General features: G+C 38.2%; 1 protein-coding gene across 27 annotated transcripts in view; it reads right to left on the bottom strand.

Annotated features, from left to right (window-relative positions):
• The window catches only part of NRXN3 (neurexin 3), a 935,277-nt gene that overhangs the window by 136,892 nt on the left and 776,099 nt on the right, over positions 1-22,286 (bottom strand). The gene's annotated exons all lie outside the window — the stretch shown is intronic.

The raw sequence follows: 22,286 nt of genomic DNA, 5'->3' as shown, positions 1-22,286 counted from the left end.
GAACATCTTCACATTAGATATCCGCATTTAATACTACTGATTTAAACAGCGCCAGAAATTCTCGTCACTGTACAATATACAGTTAATGGGAATGTATCTTCAAACACTCAACAAGGAGAGGCTGATGCCACTCAACAGTATGCTGGTGTCAACAATTAGGAAGGCATATTAGATGTACTGCACAGATCCAAAATTGGTGCAGAAAGGCAGAAGTAATGTATCATACAGGAAGCCAATGCATTTGCTAGCCATCAATACTATAAAATTGGCAAAACTCTGCTGACGGTCTTAATAGAAAAAGCAAGGAAGAAACAACAACAGAGAGTAGATGGCCATGCTGTATGCAAATATACCTTCTTCAAAAAAACCCTGACATATACTAAAGGGGTGCGAGACAATTCTGTTATTGTTACTACCTTACATACGTGCTTGGTGGGCATAGGACTCCATCCTTCAGGGCTGTTACCCTAACTTTACTACATTTGCACTAGCAAATCTCAGCACTAAGAAAAAAATCTCTCCTCTTGTACTTGAGGGCCACCTTGGATTCCTCTCCTGGATTTACTCCTGTCTCCTGTTATCAAAACTCCATTTTCTTAAAATGCCTGGATGTATTTCAATTTCTCAGAGAGGCCCTTTCTGATTCCTGCTTTACCTTACATTTCAAAGTTTACTCATACCAAAATATGCACTACAACTTCCTTGTATCTTCAATTCACTTCTTTTTTTGACATTTGTTTTCCTAACACCAAATCCCCTGGTATCAAACTACAACACTGTTATTAGGAAAGGAAACCAAACAGTCTTGTAGCTGAAGAGGTAATGAATTGTAGTTCAACTACTTGAAGTTTAGCACTGCAACTGTAAGCACCTTGGTTTTCCTCTCATTACAATGGTAAATTTTAGACTCTGCTAAATGTAAGCATGATAGGAACAGTTTCATGTACTGCATGAAACATGCAGTTTCAAGCACTGTTATGCTTTGGATGGACTTTCCTTTAAGACATCAGTATCATCTTCCTTTTTACACTGGAACATGAGGTAAGTGGATTGCTGCTCCCAGCAGATTCATGAACTAAATGCCATTTGAAAACAACCAACCTTTCTTCTCTAATGTTACCCCAAAAATAAGAGAGGTTTCAGTTAACAGAGATTTATTTCAGGTAAAAGCATTGCTGGCACAGATTTACCCCTTCTTTGATATGTGATCTCCCAACACTGTTTTAGTGAATCTTTTGCTGGCAAGCATATAATTATCTTTACTTGCACAGCAATTAGCAAAGAACAAGTGATTAATTTTTCCTCGAAGACTCAAATACTATCTACTGACCAAGTAACCCAGACACTGATACTGTGGTTTAGCAAGGTGCTGCCCTGTCATCAATCTCCTGGACAACCTCTAATACAGTTTTTTCAATCACCATCAATACATCAAACTTCTTTTGCAAACTGTGGCTGCTCTAATAAGAGTCCACCTTGGTGAGCAGGTAAGATGAAGAGCTGCACCTTGTCTAATGGAAAAGATCACCACCACCACAGAAGAGGAAGGGATTAAGAGGTATTCAGCAGAGTGAATTAAGCCCTACAGGCTTAGCAAGGCAAAGATTTTCTCACTTGCAAGTGGGGAAGAAGATGGTGGGAAAAACAAGAAAATGTTTCTGATCTCTCCTTCGAGGAAAAGGAAATAGAGCCTTTCACCATTCCCTTTCATGGGGCTTGAAGAAAAAGACCTATTTGAAGGGCCAATGATAAGAGGGCAAACAGGGAAAGGGATAAGATTCTGGAAGTAAAGGACTGCAAACTGCCAGTTGCCTTTAGCCTGATGGAGAGAGGAGGGAAATGAGCAAACCGATGCTGCCGTCATCCTGAACAGACTGCCCACCCTCCTAGAGCCAAGAGAACATAGCCCTTCTAAAAGTAGTATAACACTTTGTTGCAACTAAGAAATGCAAAAATTGGTCTAAAAAAACCCCCCAAACCCCATGGGTCTGATGGAAGGCCTACTCCAGCTCTCTTCAGATCACCCCTGGGCAGAGATCTTTGTGACTCTTTAACAAAAATTTTGCAGAAGCACAACTTTTAATACTCTTATTTGAACTGAGTAGAATCTTGTAATGAAAAAGGTTTTGTTCCAGTTATCAGGATAAAAAACAATATAACACAATATGCAGAAAGTAGGGCTATTGAAGCCAAACTGCACACACAGACTTCAAGATACAGTTTATTCATGGTATTTTATATCTCCAGGGCACCAGACACTATGAAAAAAGCAACAATTAGTTTATGGATTCCTGGAAGGAAAAAAAAGGAAGTAAAGTAAAGCACAAAGAAAATCCTCCAGTGAAGAACAGTGACCATGGACACAGGGGGCAAATCCATGATTTATTTTCAACATCTCTTCTATTCTAGTTTCCTACACTACGACACCTCATTAAAAGTAGCTTTTACCAAGACCCACCTTCCTTCTAAATCTCGAAGACAAGCTTTACCATTAAACTTTAGCACTTCATGATGGACATGACCTTTCATTCCTTTCCCCACACATTCAGCTAGGGGTTTTTTTTTCCCACATTACAATACAAAGGTATTGACTAGACCAGTAAGTATGTGACAAAGAAAGTTTACTTTAGAGTGACCACCTTTAAAGTTTATTTTGCAGTTACAGAAAAAAAATCCTAACCATACAGCAAGGAAAAAGGTGAATGCAGAGCCACAAAGAGCATACAAGTTACATGGTCCAGAAGAGCTCAAGAGAATTTAAACATTTAAGTGTGAATTTTTTCCTCTCTGTATTGGTATTTACTGGGCTGCCACAAAAACTTTCCATGAAAAGACAATGATTAATTAATGTTTTTGAAATCTTGAAGAGACATCAAGTGCTGGCACTATATCTTGGAAAACTGAGAACCATTTTATTTATAAATAATGAGGTGAACTCAGCATTCAGTCTGTATTTTACTTCTCCTCTTCTTTATTTAAGGCTACTGAGCCAAATAGGATTTTTAAAGTTTCTCAAGAATTTGACTTGTGTTGATTTGTCCCATAAAATTGCTGCCCTCAAAAGCCACATTACTGTTCTGTTGCTTACAGACTTTCTGGAGATAAGCTTCTGTCATGATGTCTCTAGGACTTCAGACAAGTAATTATGATCATATAATGGAATGATTGTAGATAAATTATAAGAACAAAAAAACCAAAGTACTTAAAAAAAAAATTGTACAAGGCCTCCCCTTGACCCCTCTATTCTACTCAGGCTCCTGGCAACAGTTTGTCATTATATGCATTGTTATCAAATATTTTGAACATTAATAAACAATACAGGAGCTAAACTACAGGATCAGGAAATCTGCAATTTATTGCTTGCCCTTAAGCATTATTTCACTTTGGGCAACCTTTTCTGTTACATTTTTTGTTAAACAGATTATTCACCTGGGACAGAGGGGTGATAGTCACCTATCTTTCCAAGCTCTATAAACTCCGCAAATCCAGACATATTTTACTTAAACATTGGTGATATCCTCACAATCCCAACCTTTCAGATCTGAGAGCAACTACAATTCAAGAGGAGCAGATCCTAAACTTTTCTCAGCTTCTACTTTCAGCTCCTCCAAAACTAACTCCTTTCCTCTGAAGGGGTTTGAGGAAAATTTCTGAGGTTTGACAGTTTTGCAGGTATGTTTTTTTTCTTTTGTTTCCCTCCATTCAAAGAAAACTAGAGCCTGTCTGCATGCAAATTATCAGGCCTTTGCTTTCTCCATGCTGTGCCTTTACATTCTGAAGGGATCTGTCTTTCTGTTGCAGATCAAGTAGAAAGAAAATAAAATGGGGTTGGCAGTGGTTTTGTAAGATGAGCAGTTGGAGTGTGTTAGAGAGGACACATACGTGAACAGCCACATGCACTCTGTTCTGAAAAGGGCTTTACCATTAGGTTTTCTTTTTCTTAATCTAAGATTCAAATAATCCACACTGAAAGAATATGTTTGTTCCCTGCATGCAGAGAGCATTTCACTTCAAAACCTGAGAGAGAGAACTCTGAGCATTAGGACAAGTCCTACTCTCAGCTGCATCAATATGAATCAATAGCTATTTGTTGAAGAAACTCGATTCCTCCTGATGCAAGTGAAAGCAGAGTTTATCCCAGTATCTTTATATTGTTTTGCTTATTTTTCTGGAGATAAATGTAAAATTAAAAATAAAGCATTTATAAAACATACCTGAAACCTGACTAGAATCCTAGGGTAACTGTATTTTCTCACACTCATTTTACTTCATTATTTTTTAATAGTCATTACTGCACAGACTGCCTCCTCCTCCCACCCTGGCTGGTTCCAACATGGCTAGACATCAGCCCAAACCTGGCAGACAACACTCCTAGTTACTCCTTCTTGCAGATCACTGCTGATTTTACTGCTCTCAGTTGAAAGCAATACAAGCTCTTTTAGTAATATAAGTCATTTCGCACTGTAGGAAGGTTTTGTAAACTTTTTTTCCCCACAAATGCCACATGAGTACACTTCAACTGTGCTGCCCTCTCAATTCAGGAAAATTGCTTTGTTTTCTTATAAAGCCAAGCATTGCTCTTCCTGGAATGACTTTCTCTAACTTAGGCTCCTCACAGTTACAGTCTATGTATTTAAAAAGAGATTTCTCCCTTTTTAGAATTGTTTTCACTTTATTCTTAAGAATTTGTTTGCTTGATTTCCTTTGGGGTTTTGCTTGCCTGATTGTTTTTTCTTTTTTGCTTTGCCTTAAACTCGATTCTGGATGTTAGTCCAGCTGAAGGATCATTAACTTTTGGTGGTTTAGGGGACTTAGCACAACAGCGCTAAAGGCAGCAAGGTATCCAGGAGAGTCAAAGGTATAGATGTATATTCCACAGAGCATATTCACTTATTACTACAACATCAAATCACTTTCTGTGAACTCTCACTGTAAACAATAACTCAGAAAGTTCTTTGCTCTCACGGAATATGCTGGTCCACAGGGATCATCAAGTCCAACTCCTAGTCCTGTACAGGACCATCCCCAAGAACCACACGATGTGCCTGAGAGTATCATCCCAATGCTTCTTGAACTCTGTCAGGCTTGGTGCTGTGACCACTTCCCTCGGGACCCTGTTCCAGTGCTCAACCACCCTCTGGGTGAACAACCTTTTTCTAATATCCAACCTAAACTTCCCCTGACACAACTTCAGGCCATTCCCTTGTGTTCTACCACTGGTCACCACAGAGAAGAGATCAGTGCCTGCCCCTCCTCTTCCCCTCACAAGGAAGTTGTAGACTGCAATGAGGTCTCCCTTCAGCCCCCTCCAGGCTTAACAGACCAAGTGACCTCAGCTGCTCCTTGTATGGCTTCCCCTTGAGGCCCTTGACCATCTTCATTGCCCTCCTTTGGATACTCTAAATATCTTTCTTATATTGCAGTGACCAAAACTGCACACAATATTCAAGGTGAGGCTGCCCCAGTGCCGACTAGAGCAGAACAATCCCCTCCCTCAACCGGCTGGTGATGCTTTGCCTGATGCCTCCCAGGACACGGTTGGCCCTCCTGGCTGCCAGGGAACTGCTGACTCATCTTCAACATGCTGTTGACAAGAAAATAGTAAAAAACAGCATTGTGCTTAGAGGACCTTTCTGGGCAGCAACTAGAACTAAATGCACAGCTGGACAGGTCTTTCCAGTATATGTGCATCAATGGATTTAAGAAGGCGAAATATTAGAACCTGTGTTCAGCACAGAGTATAAGGCAGTTAGTTCTGCTCCTCTCTGGCTGGTCATATTTAGTATAGTTTTTAATATCATTGAGAGGTAAGTCTGAAATCAGGATTAAATGTGTACAAAACTCTAGAGATGGGTAAAGGGAAAGCTTATTGGATGAAGTCTTGCTTTATTCAAATAATAGTGGAAGGGAAGGAATGGTCAAGCACAAGTATGGCCACCTTGGCAAATATGATAATCAACAGAAACATCAAATGCTCTTAAAGAAATGACAGGCACTGAAGCTCACCTGACTTGGAAGCTTTTAATTAGGGTGCCAACACTCTACAGTTACCTTGAAACAAGAAAAAATGTTTTTAAGGGGAAAGGAAGTACACAGGCCAGGTAATTTTGGCTGATTTTTGAGGGTTGTTATAAGGAACAGTAGGTAATTTTTTGTTATATTCTGCTTGTTACAGTTTCTTTAAGGTGCTAAACCAGATCTACTAAATGCCAGTTACAAACCTATTCATCAGAAAGAATGACATGCACAGAGGACAAAATAAACAGAAATTATTACCCTTTGGGGGCTTGGCTTTTAAAAGAAGCAATTCTCAGAGATACATAATTTATAAGGCTAAAAAGGACAATTGATATAATCTAGACTCCTCTAAAATTTTATATGAGGCAATATATCTTGTCTGAATTGATTCTTTGTTAAATTATAGGACATATTTTAGAGCAACACTTATTTGTGATTTGAACATTTAAAGCTGAGGAAAGAATCCTTGGATTCATTGCTGTTGCTTCTTTGATGAGATTGGCCCAGCACTGAACATGGTCAAAAAGGCAAGTGGAATGACAAGAATTATAATGAAAAGGAATGGTGTACAAAAGGAAAATCTGTTATAATTTAATGGTGGATCTTTGACTTTAATTCTTTAACACAGTACACAGATTTTTACAGCCCATCTCAAAAGAAAAAAGAGGAGATATAGAAAGCTCAAAAAAAGTATCACACTTAAAATTGTGTATACTTAGAATCATAAAAAAGCAATGATTCAGCACTATTTCTTTATAACTCAATGTATTGGGTCTGGATGCAATGGAGTTCATTTCCCCATAGCAGCCCACACAGTGCTGTACTTTGCACTGGTAGCTAGAAAGGTGTTGACAACACACCAGTGTTTTGGCTACTGCTGGACAGTGCTGGCACAGCATCACCGCTGTCTCAACATTCCTTCCTTTTCCCATCGAGGGCAAGATCCTGGGAGGGCACACAACCAGGTCAGCTGACCCAAACTAACCAAAGGGATATTCCATACCACATGACATCAGCTCAGATATAAAAGCTAAGGAAAGGAGGAGGAAGGGGGGGAATTTGTTGTTTACAATGGCTGCCTGCTGAGAAACCGCTCCGCATGCTGAAACCCTGCTTCCCAGGAAGTAGCCAAACATTGCTTGCATACTCTTTGAGTCTGTGTGCACAGACTTTCACTATTGCTTTAGTAAACTGCCTTATCTCAACCTACAAGTTGTTTTTCATCTTACTCTCTCTCACCTGTCCATCTGGGAAGGGGAGGGATATACCAGTTTCGCTGAGACCCGGCATATAGCCAAGATCAACTCACCACATTTAAGGAACTACAAATATATAATAAAATCATTTTGTAATTATGTTTAAGCAAAGAAAGTACCTTCTGAGAAAGTACATAACTGAATTGTGCCAGTCACTGTCACAGGATTTTTCGGATGCCAAAGATACGCTCAAAAATAGACAAATACATGGGAAGAAAGTCAATCAAGAGCCATCGAATACAATGCAAATATAACCTTCTGCTCAGTACTTCCTGAAAAGCAGATATTTTAACTTTTACTTGCTACACTGAAAAACCGTCTAGCATCATACTTCTATACATGACTTGTAAGTCTGTGTTCAAGCCAAAATTTTCTTGAAGGTTCTTACTGATTCTCGTTCATTTTATGAAGTGGCGAAACACTGAAACTGAGCAAGATTAATGATAGTCTAATCTTTTCCATTGAAGGTTTACAAAAGATAGTTTAGATAAACATTTGTCAAGGCCAGGCTGCTGTATTTAGCCCTGTCTCAGAGCAAGAAAATTCTAAAGCAGATGACTTAAAGTTCCAGCTTCATCTTTTCATGACTGCAAACCTCTCTCCCTAGCTTTATAGAGCATAAGAGAAAACCACCCTGCTCTCTGAGTTTCTTATTTGGAACCAGGTTCCTTCATTTAAAATTCCCCACGGCCCTGTAACTCCCTTAATTTACCTACTTTTCTTCAAAAGTACGTACCAAAATTTTTTAACTTTGGTTTACAGAAATTAAAAAATTACTTGTTTTTTATGCTCAAAGACCACATAATGTCTTTTGGCCACAATCTTACCATTGGGGTTCATATTTGAGCCTTATTCACCACGGCAAACAGTCTAATTCAGGAGTGCTCCCTGGGAGTGTTCCTTCATATGGAAAGATGATCTCTACCCTTTGTTTTGAGATACATTACATCATTTAGCTCAAGTAGAATGTATACCAGTTTCCTTGTTAAGAGCTTAGCAGGCTTTCCAAAGTGTCTTTCTTTTTGCCAGTTGACTGTTTATGTGGGACATAGACTGCAATATAATACTTCTTTAATGGCCCATACTACAAGAAGTTGCAGTACAGCAATACAGTGCTACTAAAGCATGTCTTACTCTCTTCTGTTCTCGATTTTTTTTTTTAACCAAACACCTTCACAGTATTACAGAAAGAGTTACCACTGGGATGTGAAACTGCCATTCTCTTGCTTTACCTTATCTCTTTCTCTCCCATCATCCTTCCCTCTTTCAGTCTTTGCCTTTTGTCTAATAAAAGTTTATTTTATAAACAAAACTACCCTGAAGACAAGCCAAAGAAAAAAAATGGACAAGAAGCTCAAATCTGTGACAATTCTATCAGGGTCAGGAGTGATTAATTATGTACAACAAAGCACACAAAATATTTCGGCCAAAGAAGAGATATGAGATACAAAAGCTGCTTGTTTATTTCAGATCAGATACCCTGCACCAGGTAAGAGCTTTATGTATCACTGCAGCATTTTAGGTAACATTAATACATAATATCAACAGAAATACACCCAGGAATTAATTTTGTACCACAAGTTTCCATATTTCATATAAGGTGATATTGTTAGTGCAGCATGAGACCTTTCAAATTTTAACTCACTAACAGAGGTAGCCAAGACTAGTTAGAGTACATCGCTGAAAGACAGAAAAGATTTCTGCTTTTACCACTGTTCTGCTGTACCTTGAATGAGTCACTTCCATTTCTCTCCCTCCAGCTTTTCTTTTCATACTATGAAGTCACAGGCTTATCAAACAGTATGTTTGTATATTATCTACCACACTGGAGTCCTGGTATCCAGTGGGGCCTCCAGATGTTATTGAAGTAGAAATTATTAATATTAATTAATATATATATATATAATAACTAATATGTAGTTGCTCTTATAACTGATGCCTGCTGAGCCTAGTAATCAGCGATATTCAGCAGTCCTAACAGGAAGGCTTGCTTCCATGCTATTCAGCATCTAGGATGGTGTACCCAAATAAATCTTTTTTCCCATGAGCTAGGAAAGCACCAGTATACTGCCAGTCAATTACTAAGCACTAAAATATTACAAGAAACACATGCAGGTGTGTTTAGGCCACATAATTTGCAGAAAGCAATTGTTATTACACAGCTGGTGGAACTCCAGCCACTAGTCTACTAATCCCACTCGAGTACAGATATCATAATGCAAGTAAAGAAATAGAAATTAGCAACATGCTGATAAAGGGCATTTCCTAGGGAAAAAGAATGCAAAACAAATTAAGAAAGTGATACCTGTCCATGGGTTTCCTAGAAAATACATTATTCAGAGGGTTATTTTTTTCCCCCACATTACAATATGCATCATAAAAACCTGCCCTATCTGATGGTGTGAACTCCAACTATAATTAGAATTAACAATTCTGACAGTGCCTTTTGAAAATATAAATTGTATATTCTGGAAAGTTTTGTGAAATGATACCTTTTAGATATGATTCTGGACTAGAGCAGAAACAGGAACTATTCTGAATGTTGATGTCAGCTTCTGTTTCTCTAGAGGACTGAGCCAATGCATACTGTGTGCTGCATTTTAAACTCAAAGCATGCCCAAGCTGCTGCACTCCTCCAGCATTACAGAAGTTGGCTAATGAAAAGCAGGCCTTTACCTTTATGTTTCTAAGTCCTGCCATGCAAACAAAACAAAAATATGACCAGCTGCTAAAACGTCACATCCACTCAATAAAGAAAGGACTGCAGTAGCAAGTCAGATCGTAGTAGGGTACGAGAACGAGCAACTTCCAGGGGAAAATATGTTCATCCATCTCACAAAGTCTCCCTTGGAGTTTTAATCCACTGGATAACATTGCCAATAATTTGCGCTGACAGAAGCTAAAGTGGCAGTTACACCGGTGATTTGAACCTGTCTGCACATCAGGTATTCACCAAAGCCTCCCTATCACTGCCCCCCTCAGCTGCACAGGGAAAGAAAATATAACAAAAGCTCATGAGCTGAGATAAAGGCAGGGGGAGATCACTCACCAATTATTGTCAGAGGCAAAACAGACTCGACCTAGGGAAATTATTTTAATTTATTACCAATCAAATCAGAGTAGGATAACGAGAATTAAAATCAAATCTTAAACCACCTTCTCCCCAGGCCCCTCTTCTTCCTGGGCTTAACTTTACTCCCAAATGCTCTACCTTCTCTCCACAGTCTGCCTCACCATAGGCTCTAACACAGGCTCTCTCACACGGCCATTCCCTCTTTTTAACTATATTATCACAGAGGTGCTACCACTCTCGATGATGGCCTTGGCCTTGGCCACCAGTGGGTCTGTCTTGGAGCTGACTGGCATTGGCTCTGTCAGATATGTGGGAAGCTTCTGGTAGCTTCTCACAGAGGCCCCCCCTGTAGCCCCCCCCCCCCCAAAACCTTGCCACGCAAACCAAACATATACACAAAATATGGAATTAAGATCTGATACTTACAGGCTGTGTAGAGTAAACCATGTACCTTAACTACTAGGTTTCCTTACCAAGAGCATTGGCACAGTTGTGAGATGTCAGTGAGCTTAAGGCACAGCATATACCACTCAGTATAGCAACCAGGACTGTCTGTCAACTGAGTCTGTCCACTCAACCCATAACCCACAGAAAAGTGAGCACTTGTCAAGAAGATAGCATTATAAAAGGATACTGCTGTTCGACAGGAAAGGTGATCACAAATATCAACTTGCCACCATCTAATTAACCCAAGTGCAGTAGATATAGAAATGCAAGGGCTGAAGAGGCTTTGGACAAAATTATTTATTTAAACTTGGTTTTGCCTAGAGTATATTTGTTTGCAAACTCTCTTCTACCTTTAATCATAAAGAGTACTGTAGGGTTTCAGAGTGTTCCAAAAATATGTGTTCAAAGATATTATATGACTAAGCACTATATATTACTATATTTTCCTTTCTCAGTGTTTTTTCTTTACAGAATTCTAATAGAGTAGAATCCTAATAGAATTTAATGCATCCAGGGCCTATGTTCTATGTTCCTTTTGAAATCTATAAAACAGATTCCATGAACTGTATAATATCAATAGTCTATAGTAAACAAAGTAGTCTTCCTTACCAGAAAAGCAAGAGGTTTGAGCTAAGGTTCAATAGGTCTCTCCAATTAGACAGACAATGAGGAAAATATGAGTATCTGTAAACATAAACAGTGCTCGAATTCAATAACTGCTTATTTCTAGCTTTTCAAAGCTTGCTTTTTTTAAACTGCAAATTTTTTTTAAGTGCTTGTAATGTAGCTTTTGAGATGTGGCTGGACTTCACATAAGGTTTTTCTAATCCTGAATCAAAGTGGTTTCCTAATATTTTTAATGGGAGTAGAAAATTAAAAATACATGAACATTGCAGTATAGGAAACTTATATTTCTACTGAAAATACTCTAATTACTCAAAATAATTTAATCTTCTGCAGATTCTATGACAGAGCACTACTGGGTAAGGAATAGCAGAATATTAGACAGAGATGGAAAAGGAGAAGAGAAGCACATAGTGCTTTGAACACACACTCACAAAGGAGGCCATCAATACCATCTGAAAGTTGGAAAGCAGAGACAAAGATAAATGACTTGCCAAAACTTTGCAGGAACCAGGAGATGTTATAGGAACAGAGCAAATAAAATGTCCTTTCATTCTTAAAACATAACCTTGTAATTTACATTACCTTGACTTTGCTACCCAAGAACATTTCAAACATCCATGGTTAACATACACATAGGATGCAGTAACTACTAAATAAATTCACATAGAATTTACCCATTTTCCTTGACACCCCTTTTATCTAGGTCAATGCACGTTCTTCATTGATCCAGTGCTGGGGGATGTCTGTCTAGTACTTTGTGGTGCCCATTTCTAGGTCCTTCAACCTGTGCACCTCTACCTCCACTGTGGCACTTGGCCCCTCCAGGCCTATAGGCATTTTTTCATTTATCTTCACCAAAAGTCAAAAGGTTGCAAATGAAACTTGTTGGAAACAGTACCTTACATCAAGACTCATTTTTCCTACAAGGATGAGAATTTTATTGAATCAAGATAGACTTCTGGGGAAAAGTTACAACTTGGCAATTTGCATATTTATTTTGTGTTGTAAGAATTTGCTTACTGTAGAGTTGTTTGGCCAAGTGGTATCATCTGAGCCCCCTGCCAAATTTGTATTATGTTAGTTAAATCAGAACTCCTGATGTCAAATTGAAACTTGATTATTGGGAATGGATGCCATAGAAAAAGCTGAAGTACTTCCAGGACTCATTTTCTGGCATACTAGGTGTGGAAAGGAGAAGTGAGTAAGGAGAACGTTAATGTCACAATTTCAGCTTCTGTACCTCTTCCTGATATCTTCTCCTCCGTACATTCCAGGAAAAAGCTTAATCCTAGCGCCATCCTAGCCCCCCTTAGATGATGAGTGTCCTCTAGATTGTAAACACTTTGAAAACAGTGGGAGAGAAACACAAATGAATTTAGCGTGAGGATGGATTCCTTGACTCAGCCTCCCTCTCCGTATGGATTCGTTCATGTTAGCTTCCATGTGAAGAAGTTGTTTCATCAAGCCTGCAGGAAGGGACAAAGGACCACCTTTACAGATAATCCCCCATTTGTAAATCATTGTAACTACCATTAGGAAAAGGCGGCTCAGAGCATGGGAGATAAGATCAATACAAAAACGGCCCTAAGATGCCCATTCCTTGACCAGGGAAGAGTTTGGTTTTTTTTTTTAATGAACGGAAACAGACAAAGGAATTTAGAGCTGCAGGACTGATATGATTTAGACTATACTGTTTGTGCTTACATACTGGAAGGAAAAATTTTCTTGCCTTTGTCCAGCACTCCATGATTTGGCAACACTCGTAAATATTATCCAACCACAAGAACAGAGTTCCTCTCTTCATTCATTATTTTGTCAGCATGCTGCTGAAATTAGTAGGTCAAACCCTGACATTTCTGTTCAGGAGAAAGCTCTACAGAGGACCCAGATCTGAAAAAGGATTTAACTTGATACTGTATGTTCAGCACAAAATAACACAGTCTTTAAAAATCAGATTTTAAAGAACTGCCATTTTGTTTAAAAAAATAAGAGTAAGATGTGCCATATGTCATCTCTTTGCAATGATACAACTATAGCCCCAACTCTCCATCTTTTCTCCTTCCTACAAAATCTACCCACCTGACTAAGTGACTGGGAGAGACAATTAAATTGTAACAGGCTGATCTTGTGAAATACAAACTGAAGGAGCAATAAGGGTGATGGATGTCTGTGGCCAGCTATTATGACTGTTGTCTGTGACTGCTCTTCATGCAGATGGAGGACAGTACTGGCAGCATATGGCATGGGAGTTTGGGCTTGGAAGGCAGATACTGCAGATACTGATAAAAGGAATAAAAATCAAAGCAGCATGGTGGTTAGCAAGCCAGTCTGACAGAACGAATTGCTGATCACCTTCCTCATTTTTGCACCTCTACATTTACCCACATCTATAGGATCACACCTCCACTCCTATGGCTTGCTTTTTAGCTCTGCCTGCAGAGAGGAAGCCGAGAAGCCTTAGCTGGAAAGGGGCTATAGCCAATAATCATTCTGGCAGATGCAATCAGGCAGCTGGGGTCAGTTGGTGAGGCTGGCCTAGGTAAAAGTCTCATCAAACACTATGAATCCCATTTGTTCCTTGAAAAACTTACCTTACTGGATAACTAAGTGCTTTAGAAAACAATCACTTGGGTGCTTTGGTTGCTGGGACACACAGAAGTATAAGATAATGAAGATCAGCAGCTGTCCCTAGAGCAAGACACTCACTACAGCTTCAATGGTAAGGCACATTGGAGTGCAGCATCTCAGGCCTTGAAGAATAACAGAATACCCTGCACATCACAGAGTCACCTGGCCACTGCTGCCACTGAAGCCAATGTTTTAATCTTTTGCACTAACTGGGATCTAGTTTCCTATGGGATTAAAAGTTATTGCCATTTTTTTTCCTCCTGAACAGTTTTAACACTAATCCTGGACAATCTTTCTTCTCACACAGTTCTCCCTCTTGCCATACCAGAGTTTGGACTTGTTTCTTCTCAAAGTATATTCCCAGTTTCATTCCTCTTGGCATCTTTCATCCTTTTCATTTAAGAGACCTAACTACACTGTAACTGGAAGTGGTTTCTCTGCAGTCTGGTAAAATCTCAGAATGATTTCACTGGACAGTTTGTCACATATTTTCTGAATGTTTACATTAAAAGAGAAGAAGCTGTTTTTCACTGACCCCCTTGATAAGAAACCATTGACTAGATAATTAAAAATTACCTGCTTTCTCAGCCTACTGATGGGTCTGCCTATGCCCATGCATGATAGTGTAAAGAGGAGTCACATCCTTTCAATATCTCTCCTACACCTATGCCTATGATCTTCAAGAACTTTTTAAAGGGCAACTACAAAACAGTTCAGTAGAATCTTTAGTGTTGTCAATTTAAAAATATGCCATGGAAACACAGAATGGGTTGCGTTGGAAGGGACCTCAGATATCATCTATTTCCTGTTTCTCCCCCACCCCCCATATGCAGGGACACCTTTCACTAGACTAGGCTGCTACAAGTGTCATCCAGCCTGACCTTGAACACTTCCCGGGATGGGGTACCCAGAATTTCTCTGGGCAACCTGTTCCAGTCCCTCACTCCCCTCACATTATATAATTATATAATAATCAGAAATTATATAATAGCGAAAACAGAGCCATTTACCTCTTTCTTATAAGAGCACTGGCTTTCACAGACAAAACAAATGCACCTGAGGACAACACACATCTTCAGGATTCAAAAGATTATTCTGCAAATTGGTATATAATGCTAGGGACACAGCCTTGTCAGGCTATAAAGAAAATACCAACAAAACAAGGCAGACTATATGTGTATGCATGTGGGACCACTTCAGGAAAAGGAAAAAAGGAATTCTGGTATGGATTCCCTGTGTTCACAGCTATCATGTATTCTAGTTTTAGTCATTTTACAGTAGGAAAAAGATGAGAAAAATAAAACAAAACAAAATAGCATATGTGTCTGCTTTTTGTAATGGTCCTGTTCATCTCTGTGGAATCTCACTGCTCCTCTAAATAAATATCACTATCCTCAAATTGCTTTGTACTTTATTACAATATTAATAATTGAAGACTATACTTCAGAAAATGAATACAATTGGTTTGGAATTAGTAATATGAAGTTTAAGCTGATCCACCAAACATTGTTCATGCCCTTGTACCAAAGAAGAATTAAGTACATGACATAACTGAAAGAAGCTCGAGGGAATTCATGCAACACCAACCCTCATGCAGAGATAACCTATACTAGCGCTAAAGGACGGATAAAACAAGCAGATTGCAGTTCTCTATCATGAAATCACGATGATCTTTTTTCACACAGCAACACAAGTTAGCCTAATTGCAGTCTCCCTAAATAGATGGGTACAAATGTCAGCCTGACTGCACAGCGATTTCCTGCGTCACAGTTCTCAAAGTTTCAGAAGGGTTTGCACAGCTTCTCACTAACAAGTTTCAAACACTAACAGCACTGTCCCAGTGTGGGAAAGGGGACCATCAATAACTGGACAGAATCCTTCAGGGAGCATAACAGCTGGTTAGAAATTTCAGGTTTGTTTAAAAAAAAAAGTATCAAAGATTTTAAAAAATCTGCACCATGCTGGCTTTTAAACTTCCCAGATTTTTCTGTAGTAAAATAAAAATTAATAAAATTAATTAAAAAATGACAGTGGCTTTATTTAGTTACTGAAATTTTGTTAGAACATTTGAATTTCTAGACATATAATTTATTCTTCCATTTTATATTTATTTTCATCATCCCTTTTCCTTTGAAAAAAAAAGAAGGAAGCAGAAAAGATGAAAAATTAGATAAAGCAGAAATGTTCTTACCATTTATAAACCTAAACTTTAGATACTCATTTTATCTGAAGACACAATTTTCTAATACAAACAGCAACATTAGCTTCAGTGGAAAACATTCAAACTCTAAAAATATGTCCAGTTTAAAACTTGCTTTATTGTGTTTTTAATTTATTTTGATCTTTCCTAGACAATGAAATATGCAGGTTTTTCAAACTGAAATTACATGCAGAGCATAACCACTTTTAACTGGTAACTAATGGGGCCTACTATTATCTTAAAAAAGATACATCATTACCTTCTAATTTTGTATAAAATATTTACTTAGTGCAATCATTGGCTATTGCTAAAGAGATTGGTCTTCTTAAGCTCCCTGCCAAACTTTGGGAAGTGTTATCTCAAGAGAACAATAAGAAGAATTACTATCAAGAGAGATACACTGTGGTCCTTTTAATAAGGACTTTTCTTGACATTGAAGCATGTGTTACATGGTGGCAAGGGAAAGTTTGTCGAATATCATTTCTTCGGGCAAAGTTATTTGAATCTTATATTGTTTTGGTGCTTTTTAAAATGCATTTATCATTCACTTTTACTATGATGTACTTTCTTCTTTCAAGCAAAAGTGTTTGGGGATGATTTTGTTTTTAATATTGCATGTTAAACATAGATGTAACCCTAATGTAGTGGGTTCAGTATCACAATCAGTGGTTAACAACTCTGAAACCTTAAAGGTGGTATTGGAGGCATGCACTTCCCTCAGCCTTCAGAGCTATATTTTTTCTTTCTTTATGAGACTAGGTAGGTGGTTTCAAGAAGAAAAAGGAACATGAAAACCTTGTCCCCTTTTCTAGCAAACACTTCTCCAACAGAATGATCTGAAATAGAAAGGAAGCATGAAAGACGCTTTATTGTTTTTATGAGAAAGGTTAATAGCAAGAGCTGCATTCAAGAAAGAAAAGAAAAAATGGTGAGGGAAATAAAAAAACCAGCAGCTATGTCTCGGTCGGGATTAAAGCAAGAGAGGGAGATGTGCCAAGTGTCTCCCCATTTTTCTGGATAATTTTATAGACATGAAAGATACAATACTTAATTAGTCTCTCTCCCCCTCCCTTTTTTTTTTTTAAGTATCCAACTGCATGCAACAAACAGCAATGAAAACTCCCTATGTGGTACCCCTGCTAGCCAAAGAACCTTCTGAAAGGACTTCAAGGAAAAGAAGTGAGATTCAAACCCTACAACACATTCTCTTCATGTTTTCAGGACAGATGGCCAGTAAGGAGTTCTAAATTATTCTTAGTGTATACTAAAAACAGACTGGTTTTTCAGGAGTTGCAACTTTTCCAACCACTATCAGTTGGGCTGAGACTCTACTCATTTGCTGGAGACTACCAAACAGTTAGAAAAGAATGGGCATCTTCTTTTTATTACCTGTGTGGATTGAGTTCAACTGCTAACTAGAAATTTAGGGCACTGTTTAATCCTGGCACCATTCCTTTGACTTCAGTGATGTTTATCTAGAAATACATTTGGCTTGAAAACCGTTGCTTTAAATTGATCCTCTGAGTCTTCTTAAACCGTGTTAACAGTGGAAGATTGGGTATCCTGCATTATTTTCTGAGATTTGCCTGTGGTTTATTTGCAAAAGCCACTTTTCTATCATTGCATTGACACACAAATGGAACCTGCACTTAACCCTGCCACATTTGCTAACTGAACACAAATCAAGGATTTCTACTCTTCGTTGTCAAAAAGATGAACTATTTTCTGTCCAACTCAAATAGCCCTAGTATATCCAGATCAGTCACTTTCCAGAAATGATGTAAGCCACAATACCAGGTCCTGACCACTAACGTCTCAGAACATTTCCCTCTTTTGACTATGGGTTTATGTGTACTTTTCTTGCTGTGACAAGCAATTTTGAGGAGAACAGTCTGCAGTTCCATTTGTGTATGTCACTTATAAGTTATAGTGCTTTTTGTCTCGTATACCAGGGTTTAAACAATGGTCTGAATTGCTCCTTCCTGAAGAGCCTCTCATGAAGCTATGAAAAGGAAAAATGGGGAAATAAAGGAGGAGGTAGACCCACAAAAGCATCAACACCATGTACCAAAATACTACTGCTAGCACAGATCAGTGCCTCTACCAGGTGTCTGAGATAGCTGGAAAAGAGAACACACAGTGACTCATGTTACTAAAGGTACAGTGCGTGTGATCAGAGCCAAGTTTCCTGGATTATTAAATCAGCAACTTTCTTGAGTGCTGAATTAAAGACGTTTGAAATGGTATTTCGAAGCTACAGTTGGTCACATTTGAGGATGCTGACCTTAACAATGTCATGTTAAATATTTTCTTTTTAATTAAGTTAATAGCTGAGCTCTGAGGATGCTTGGTTTTCACTTCATTAATTTTACTATTAAATGGAAAATAAGATATAGAAACAGATTAGCAGAGCAGCACGACAAAAGGGCCCTCTCAGTTAGCCTGAACCATCACCACAATGCTCATGGATTCAGACCCATCAGTTTTTAGGGCTAGGCAGGCTGTGTGTGCAGGAGCCCTGACCTCAGGATTGCTCAGCACCCACATTCCAAAAACAGTTCATAGGACTGATCAGCACACACCCAATCTGACAGCCACACTAGCTGGTGTCCACACAACACAGGTTAAGCTTCTGCATAGATACAGGTAAACATTTTTTTTAAGCAGCAGAAGGGCAGTTCTACGAACTCCCTTTCTGTTGGCTGCTGGAGTGTTAACACTGAATATTCTTCAAGCATGATAAAGGGAAAACTTATGGATGCCAACAATAACTTAGGTAGCACAATGACCTACATCGCTTACCAACATTTAACCAGATTGCAATATGATACAACATTGCTATTATCTAAAATAATCCTTATTGGGATTACTTAGACTTGAATTAAAAGCCAAAACTAGTAGCGCTATGCAGACTTTTGTAATAGGAAAGTCTCAAAAAACTTAAAATACTTCAATCTAGAAAACATAAAAATGTGAAAGAAAGCAAGAGATATACAAAATAATGTACAAAGTTGAGAAGTTAAGCACTTTGATTAATTTTTCTGATTAACGTACAACTAATGAAGCTAAGTTATCCATTTACTTTCTTTTTTAACACAACACTTATTCACAGTCTAACATTTGCAGCACATATTTGCTGCAAAATATTATTGAGACCATTAAATTAGGAGTTAAAATTCATACAGATAAGTTTTTAAGGATGTAATTTTCTTGTCAAGAAACAAAGAATAAAGATTCTTGTGCTCTAGAGTATAAAATGAACTGATAACTCTCTAATTAATTTAGAGAGAAATTTTTGCAGAAGTCCAAACAGGGAGCTGCTTCCTCTTCTTGTGTTGGCTTTGCTTGGTAAAAGTTACTGGCCTAGAAATCCCCTTCTGGAACAGATTGATAATACTTCTGTGTTCAAAATTAGCATTCTGAATATAGGAGCTCTTCTTAAAAGTTTTTATCATGGATTTGGGTCCTGTTTTCATAAGCAGTAAATGCTTAACCTGATTTTCAAAATTTGGCCCACTCATCTCAACTAACATCTGCTGAAGAGAAGCTTTTTTAATCTTAATAGTTACTAGAGAAAAGTATTAAATACTAAGAAAAGTAAACAGCTTCCCTCATGCTCTCTTTTTGAAAACATCACATTATTCTTGCTTATAGGATTTATTACAGAGTAAATGAAAATTCTCATTGGATCTATTATGAAAGCACCAGTAGCACATGGTTGCTCACCACATAAAGAGAGACAGCTGGCAGAGCATTTAGTCCAGTGACTGCAAAACAGCAAGTCATCTGTTTTTGTGAAGGAAGTCATGGTTTAATAAATCAGTCGGAGAGCTTCGGGTCAGAAGATCTTAGTCCTATCTCTTATGTTGGAAGGGACTTGCTGTGTAACTTGCGGGAAGCGTAATAGCATTTTTGCCCCAATTTCTTTCTCTTTCAAATGAAAATAACAATGTTTTTATTAAATGAGTGTAGACTGCGCAGAGATCCCAGAATCAGAGAAGTCCAGATAAATGCAAACTTCACCCAAGAATTGTGGTGGAAATATCTGAAATATTTACAGATATGTTTGCAAGCTGAACAGTTCCTGATAGCAGAGTAGCTTGTTTCTTTGCTCAGTCCACCCATTCTGTCTGCAGCTGTTCTCAGGGGACACATGCAATCATCACATTTGGGTAATGGTGATAATGATCCCGTGTGCACTAATGAAAGACAAGTACATATTTCATTTTCTGTGAGGGTTGCTGCTTGGGCAACACTGCCTGCCAGCTGCCTCTGTCCACAGTACAACCTGTAATTTAGTTAACAAAATGAGCCATTTCAGAGATCAGTCATTATTCTGCCTGACTTTATCCATTTACTGTTGTTGCCAGTGATAAACACAGTAGATCTCCCAAACAAGGCCTTTACTGCTGGAAAGGATGGAAAAATAATCAGAAAAAATAGAACTCTTGCCCAATCTGATCTGCCTAGTCAGATATTTTTACTATAATGCTGGAACTCCTTCTCATCTCTAAAGTTAAGCAAAAGTACCTTGGACATACAATTTATTCTCAGTTTTGTACCTTCATTTCCAGCTTCGTTGATACTTTACAAATTTTTGTGAAGTGTCTGTGGTCTGACCAGAAATTCTCATTAAAAAGCTCTTCCTGCTTTAAATCCATCATGTGTTTTCAAATCCAAATAGATGCTATGGTTCAGTTAGTTCCCCAGCCAGATGAACTTTCAGGGGTCAAACAGCTTCAGTGGCCATAAAGAAACAATATTTGCCAATATTGATATTTCCCCTCCCATTTACACAAAAGCTGAGGAAGGAATTCAGAATCTTTCACTGACTTAACTTTTCCCTCTGTTAATGGTATACCCAAGCCCCTTTCCTAATCAGTAGTGGGAACACTGTTCACAGTTTAATATTAGTCAAGTGCAGAATGAAATTCTGAGCATAAATCATTCCACATCGTGTTCTACAACTTCATGTTCTCATTCATTTTTCCCTTAGTATTTGGTTACTGCATTTGGTACTGCATCCTCCCTTAATTCAGTTTCCATCTATTCCACCGTTGTGTCTCCATCAACAAAATAGACTTTGTCTCTTTGAGAACTGCAAAGATTTGCAGAAGAAGCAAGTGGGAAGAAAGGGGGTTTCAGAGTACTGGCAGAAGAGCCCTAATTCATTTTTTGAGAAGCCACTCAAGTCTCCCACTGTCACTGCTGATGAAGGGCATGTACACTCCCTGCTCTCTGAATGCAATCAACTTAGGTTCTAATGACTCTCCAGCTGATTTTAAATGTCTAGAGCCATAACCCAATCTCAAGGATTTTCACTTTGATCCTGCAAATGGTAACTTTAAAAGAAACTTTAACTATCTTCAGTCTGAACTTCACACAAATGTACTGCATTGGAGCACAAAAGGTGGGAAAGCCATGTTATCAGGTCTGGATTTTCCCTATCCTTACCACAGGAGTAATGACATGCTACCATTTAATGGCAGTGTTGTACAGTTTACTTTGTAAACAGTTGTGAAGAGCTGCAATAGCTACTAAAAGATACATAAACAGTTAACTTACATTATTCACCGAATAAAATACAAACTGTGGTGATCCTAAAAACATTTACTTCTGTACTTCATTCTTAAAAGGAAAGTCGATTTGCTAGCAAAATTATGCTATCATTATACATTATCCTACAGAGTACAGCCACTATAGTAGTGGAAAGTAACATATAGACCTCTTTAGTACCTCTTTAATGAAACCTTACTTCACTGTCAGGCACTTTAACAGAAATAAATGTCAGAAGTTATTAAAATATGATAATATAAATCCAATACTCTTTCTATAAGCAATCAAATGTACTAGGACTCGGATCTACAAAGATACAACAAAACACCAGATAAAAGAAAACAGGTGTCAGAATTTGAAAGAGCCTTTTAAAGAAGCACTTTACCAAATGGCTCTATAAAAATCATAACAAGAGAAAAAGTGCTGTAAAAAATTAAAAACTGATAGAAACGCAGCAAACAGAAAATGGGATCAAAATTCT

Source organism: Manacus vitellinus, unplaced genomic scaffold (genome assembly GCF_001715985.3).
Source record: "Manacus vitellinus isolate BGI_N305 unplaced genomic scaffold, ASM171598v3 scaffold_6_pilon, whole genome shotgun sequence".
NCBI classification, from domain to species: domain Eukaryota; kingdom Metazoa; phylum Chordata; class Aves; order Passeriformes; family Pipridae; genus Manacus; species Manacus vitellinus.
Note: the sequence above shows the minus strand (reverse complement) of the source record. Positions and strands in the feature narration are given on the sequence as shown.